Genomic DNA, 7042 nt, shown 5'->3' with positions numbered 1-7042 from the left:
ATTGTAGTTAAAATGTGTTCATTAAAAAAAAATACATACATAATTATTTTAAATTATGGAAACTAAGATATCTTATTTAGGATTTTAAATTTAAACACTGAATGTGTAATTTAGAAATGTAGAATCTGCCCTTGCAACTTCATAATGCATTTAACCTTCACTCATACCTCCTTTTTATATGGTAATATAAAAAGGTAAGAAATATATATATGGCCAGGAGTGACGGCTCATGCCTGTAATCCCAGCACTTTGGGAGGCCTAGGCAGGCAGATCACTTGAGGTCAGGAGTTTGAGACCAGCCTGGACAACATGATGAAACCCTGTCTCTACCAAAAAAAATACAAAAATTACCCAGGCACGGTGGCAGGCGCCTGTAATCCCAGATACTCAGGAGGCTGAGGCAAGATAATTGCTTGAACCTTGGAAGCAGAGGTTGCAGTGAGCCGAGATCATGCCACTACACTCTAGCCAGCCTGTCTCAAAAAAAAAAAAAAAAAAAAATATATATATATATATATATTTCAAGAATCAATGTGGTTCTAGAAAACTTCAATTATACTTCTTTTAATTTCACTGCAATAATTAATTAGTCCTAAAGGGCTTGTTAATCCACTTTGCTGGCTCAGGGCAAAATTGCTATGTGAATGCAGAATTTATTTTCAGTCTTTACTCATTCTTTTTTCATCATGCAGTGATCTCCCCGAGGCACCCAGTGGTCTCATGCTACTGTTCTCACCTGGCACCCTGGAGGAAAGTGACAACTCACTTTCCTTAAGGAAAGGCTGTAAGGATTTAGTGTACTTATTACAATATCTTACTCTTCCTAGATATATTTGCCTTTTAAAGAAAGATGGCTAGAGTGCTATTTCTTCATTCAATGGATGGTGGAATTTCAGGTATCTGTTTGTGCATGTGTCTAGACAGAAAACTTCCCACTATTCCTTAAATAATGGCTTGCGTTTTTATAAAGTTAATCCAACATCTAATTGCAAGTCATGAGCCCTCCTAGATTTTGGAAAGAGACCAATCTATTACCCAAAACACAACTTTTTATTTTGAAACTCACTGTTGAATTTGTGTTTCATTACCACCTACCTTTTTCATGAATGCATGCCTTGTTTCTACTGGTTTGCTGATAGTCATTTTCTTCTCTATTTAACTGGTGATATTCCCAGTATCTAGCACAGTAGGTGTTTGAAAAATACAAGTTGATGAAGCTACCCTGCCCCCATAATACTGACCTAAGTTGTCACTTATGGTTCCTTAGACACTGCTGTTTAATTGCTTTCAATTATCTTAGCCCATGCCTACCCAAGCAAAATGAAGTGTTGAGTCAAGCAATTGTCTTGTATATGTGATCAATACTGAAATTCAATATGGATAATTGAGGTACCCACCCCAACTTACTTTTTCCTTAGTAACAAGTTTTTTTCTTTTTTTTTCACCAGAATTGTTCAGATAATTGGCTCAACTGTCCATTTTATTCTGCATCATAGACACAGGTCTGTAATTAACCTAATGGGCCATGGAAAAACTGAATGGTCAGTGCAGTTCACAGATATATCAGCACCTAGTTCATTCATCTGTAGTGCTTCTGGTTAAATCAGGTTGACTGGCCATGGAAAATTCCATTGATTCATTCTGCCCTTTCATGGCTGAGGTCTGTAGGACATAGAGATATGGTCCTGACTTCTGTGTTTGTGAATAGTTTCATATCCATAATTTTTCTATGTCCAATATTTTGTCAACATACACCAAGGGAAATATATGACAAGTAACTGATTAGTATTGGAATTTGGATTGTACAGTGGGTAGCGAACAGGAAAGTTTAGAACCTCAAATTGGTACTGATTGGAGAATGACAGAATAAAAGTCAAATTTCTTTAATATTATTAGATTGCTAAAGAAACAAATTCAGGTTAAGTAAGGGAAAGCATATCCTTTTTCAGAAAACATTTTATCTGAATTATTGAAGTAAACTTTTGGACATAGCATAAACTTACAAAAATATTTATCAAGTGCTTTAAATTCAAACATTTGATAAATGCCCAGATTTTTGAACTTTGGTTGTCCTAAGTCTGTTTCTGAAGTTGTAACCTAGATATACAACAAGTTGTGAGAGCCATATGATTGTAGTTTTATCTTTCCCATAACTTTCTGCTTCTAACCAAGTTACATACATCACAGATTGTTTTAGAAGACATTGAAAATAGGCAGTTGCTTTCTAAAAAAAGAGTTGGAGAAGGGGTGTTTAAAGAATAATACAGAGAATATGAAAAATAGTTGGAAAGAACAATGGCAAATGCATAGAAAAAATGTAAGCAGATTGCATGAAGCTTTTTTTATGTAGCTGTCATAATATTCTGGAATCATATTTGTTTACACTTGGCCTCCAAAACTTTTTTTTGTGGTAAAGCAGTTTATGTGTTTTTTGGCTATCTACTGGCCTTTGCAGTGGAATATTTTAATGGCATGTTTATAAAAGAAATAGAAATACATACAAGAATTTTCTTCTTGAAATACATCTGCACTTAGATTTTAGGAAAAACATCCTTGAGAAAATATATTCATCTTAAATGAATTCGAACACATTAAACTTAGTTATAGATAATTAATCTCCTCAAAACCTGTCAAAGTTGCATCTTACACACCCAAGATAAAGATTTTTGAAGGAAGAAATAGAGGAATAACTTTATCAAAGTAAATGCCAAGCTTTAGACTTTTAAAATATTAACTCACCATCTCAAATTTTTGAACTTTTAAATAATTTGCTTTCTTATCCCATCTCACCCTAAAAGTCCTAAGTTTACATTTTATTTTCATAGAGACAAGTGAATATACCCAGTTTAAGAAAACCCGTAAAATGAAAAATATTGACTCCTCGTAATTCATCCCCAAAGTGATTTGTTTTTTATTTTACAAATTAATTTTTCTAAAAATTTCCAGATAATTCCTTTAACATGTACTTTATTTTGCCTATGTATGCCCTGCCAGTGCTGGATTTTCTGTGAAAGTGATGACTATCAAAGTGCATGTAATATAAGGCAAGGACTGTCTTGGCACAAGCCAGATAATTTCTGTCATAAATATAAATGCCTTCTTTATTGATTGCTTTAAACAGGAGTCATTTTGTATGTAAACAAACCTCTGCCAAAGTGAAATCATTAAACAAAAGGGCATTTTATTGTTGCATTATTCTGGCAGCTTACTATTGTCAGACAGATTCCAAATCACTACTGAAGGATGATATGCACGGTAGTAAATGTTACTTAGTATACCACAGAATTAAAAATGAATGTAAGGGATTATCCACATTAAACAAAGTTTTATTTATTGTAAGTCTATAAATTCACTAATTTTTATTAGCCTAACTCTTTGGTTTGCTGTGTTTAGTAACCAACTGTGTTTTTGAAGAGAGCAGCCCATTAAAACAATTATGGTTCTAAACAACCTACACACCCTGAATATCAAAGCATACTTAGTATGCCATTCTAGAAAAACCACAGAGACCAGCTGGATAGGATTACCACCTTTAGCAAAACTCAGTAAGTGGTATGTTAAAGATTGAAAAATGCAGGGGGAATAAGCTAATTAGAATTTTTATTAGTGGACTAAAGTAAAAGTTTGAATCTTGCTGAGTGTATGGAAAAAGTATCTGAAACAGTCAAGTTGGTTCTTACAGATGTTTTTTTGATGATCCAGTAGATATCCAGTCTATTCTATATGTAAGGTGCAAATATTTGTTGAGTGATATCACATTGCTATCTTGAAACTGGCAACATTGAGTAGATTTTATAGTGGCAATAAGCAAATGCTACAAATCATGGCTTTATTTTATTTATTGATTTATTTTTCTCTTACATATTAATGTAAACCAAATGTAACGATTATTCATGTCAGAAATACATTCACGAATCAATTTGCAATTATATATTTTCTCTATGTTTAGAGAGGTTGGCAAAAAAAAATCAGTGAAAGCATTCTATAAGAATCAGTTGGCTATATTAAATTTAAAATATAGAGTACATTTGTCTATATCTTGGCTATGGTAAATGATGCTGCAGATGTGCAGATATCTCTTTGAAATACTGATTTCAATTATTTAGGTTATGTACCCAGAAGTGATATTGTTGGAATATATGGTAATTTATTTGTAGTTTTTCGAGAAACCTCCGTATATCTGTAGATCGTTTATATATTTTCTTTGGAAAAATGCCTAATTAGGTCCTTTACCTATTTTCTAATATAGTTACTTGTGTTTTTGCTATTGAGTTGGGGAGTTCTTTCTATATTTACTAGTTCCCTCTCAGATATATGGGTTGCAAATATTTTGTCCTAGGGCTGAAGGGTGGTGAAAATAAGATAATTTAGGTCAAGGGGTACCAACTTGCAGTTACAGGATGAATAAGTTCTGGAGATATAATATACAGCATGGTAGCTATAATAATAATATATAATATATATTATAGTAAGTTAATAATAATATATTGCATACTTGAAATTTTCTGAGAGTAGATCTTAAGGCTTCTTCACCATTTTAAAAAAAGGTAACAATATGAGGTGATAAATATGTTAATTAGCATTATTGTTGTAATTGCTTACCCATGTATATGTATATCAGAGCACCACATTGTACACTGAAGTACATATATTTAAACGTAGTGTATTTTCTTATTTCTTAATTCTGTGCTATACATTATTATGCAAGTGAAAATCCCAATAACTTTCATTACATGCTTACATGTATACATTTTTCGAGATCCCATAATTCAACATTTGCCAGTATACCATTAAGAAAACAATAAAACAAAAATTATAAATCTTAGATTTGATATCCAACAGTATGAGACTGTGCCCTGGAATCTTTAGAATGATAGAGAAAGCCATTGCCAAAACCAGCTTTCCATTCAAATCCTGGGCTGTATTTTGAAATAAGAGGGTAGAAATAAGAAATTTGAAAGAAATGGGCTATATATTTATTTGCATGTTTAAAAATAATCAGGGCTTTCAAATATTGCTAACTACATTATTTTCAAGTTAAAGCACAGTATCATTAAGTGGTATAATTTATCAAAAAATTATTTCCTGTGGAATCTGAATTGACTGATGGCAGAAATGTATGGGTTGCAAAGACCTACTCCTTGGGTTACTCAAAGCAGTGACTGAAACAGCATTTAGGGAAGCAAACTGCTGCCCAAGAATTGGGCAGGGAGTGGGAAGTTAAATCAGTAAGCCACTGCTTAAAAGCCTATTTTTGCAAAGTGCTAACATAATTGCAAGACCAAATTGTTAACATTTACTCTGACTTCATTGTGTAAAGTATCTTTCTATATATAAATTTTGGAAGGTGTTCAAGTGGATTTGCAGTTATTTTAATTAATTCAAAAAAAATAAAACAATAAAACTAATATAATCCTTTGCATATGTGAGTCCAGAGAAGGTGCATTAAATGTATTCATGAAATACATGTGGGTTGTTTTTTAACAACAATTTTAAAATGGTCTTAAAATCCAGGTAGAAATATTATTGTCATTTACCTTAAGTAGTAAGAGAACAAGTTTCCTTATAAACTGTCTTAAATGCTAAATCAGAAAGGATAACTTAGATATTGTTTTTGAACCATGTTTATATTTCTGAAACAGAGATTCTTAAATGAAAAATTACTGTTATTTCTAATTATTTATTATTCTCTGTTCTAAATTTGAATGTCCCTGCTATTCACATTCAAAGTTCAGATGCATAATAAAAATTTGTGCCTGGAGTTATTACCAAATATTGATGAAACCCTCTAATTGTAATAAGGTGAAGAATAAAATTTTGGATGATACCCATATAGCACTTCTACTAGTGATGTTAAATTGCCCTATAAATAAATCATAGCTATATATAAATATACTTTATAACTACCAGACAATAAAAGCAGAAAATAAACTATCATAAAAGTTTACTGCTTTTTAGATTATTGTTCTCATTCTTAGAGATATACTAATACACAGAGAAGTAGACAAAAAACAAGCAATTGAACAGCAAAAAGCAAAGTCTAACTCAAGTAATTGTTAACTACATGGAATGGATTATGAAGGCCTAGAAGAAAACTGAAATGATTGTGGTGTGTGAAGTTTACCTGTAAAATGAAAGCAAATATTTTTTAAGTAATATTAAGGTTGGAAAGTCTGATATATCAAATGAGCATAGATTGGGGGGTAGTAGAGTGGCACTTATTTAGTCAACGTTCAACAAATATTTATTAAGCCTCTTCTATGAGCCTTCTACTGTCCTTGGCACTTGTATTCCATCAGCAAGCCAAACAACAATGCTCTGTACTATGGTAGAACTTCCATTCTAGCACAAGTAGGAACAATAAACAACCAAACATAACCAAATTACATAATAATATTATTGGGTATTAGTTACTATAAAAAAATGTGTAGTAGGTTAACAGTAGAAATCTAGAGATGTGTTCCATTTTAAATAGTGCAATCAAGGTCATTCATTGAAAGGATGAGATTTAACGAATGAATACAAGGTAGAGAGAGGAATAGCCATGGTCAGAGCAACAGGCATAAGGTAACAGTATAACAAAGAGGCTAGTCTGACTGGAACAAAGTGAACGAGGGAGAGAATAGTAAGAGAGATAATCGCAGAGGTTATGGGTGTGGACAGGTAAATGAAACTGGGAGGCTTCAGTCAGGTAAGTACAGAAATGATATGATGTTACTTAATATTTTTCTAATTTTTCATTTTGTAAAATGTATGTAACATAAAATTGGCCCTACTGGGGATTGGTTTTTACTGTTGTATAACCTAGTTTATTCTGACTAATACATACATTAAAAAGAAAGAAGTATTTAGCTGTATAAAAACTGCCAGTGGTTTTGGAAAAATTAAAACTGTATAATGGACAATAGACTTAGCAAAGTGAAGGTTGTTGGTGATGTCGAGTAGATTGTTTTGAACAGAAGACTTCTCAGAATGAATGTCTATTTGCTGTTAAGGGGAAATGGGAAGAAAGGAATTGAAAAGATTAGCATAAACAATTCTT

Source organism: Hylobates moloch, unplaced genomic scaffold (assembly GCF_009828535.3).
Source record: "Hylobates moloch isolate HMO894 unplaced genomic scaffold, HMol_V3 SCAFFOLD_6, whole genome shotgun sequence".
In the NCBI taxonomy this organism is placed as follows: Eukaryota; Metazoa; Chordata; class Mammalia; order Primates; family Hylobatidae; genus Hylobates; species Hylobates moloch.
Note: the sequence above shows the minus strand (reverse complement) of the source record.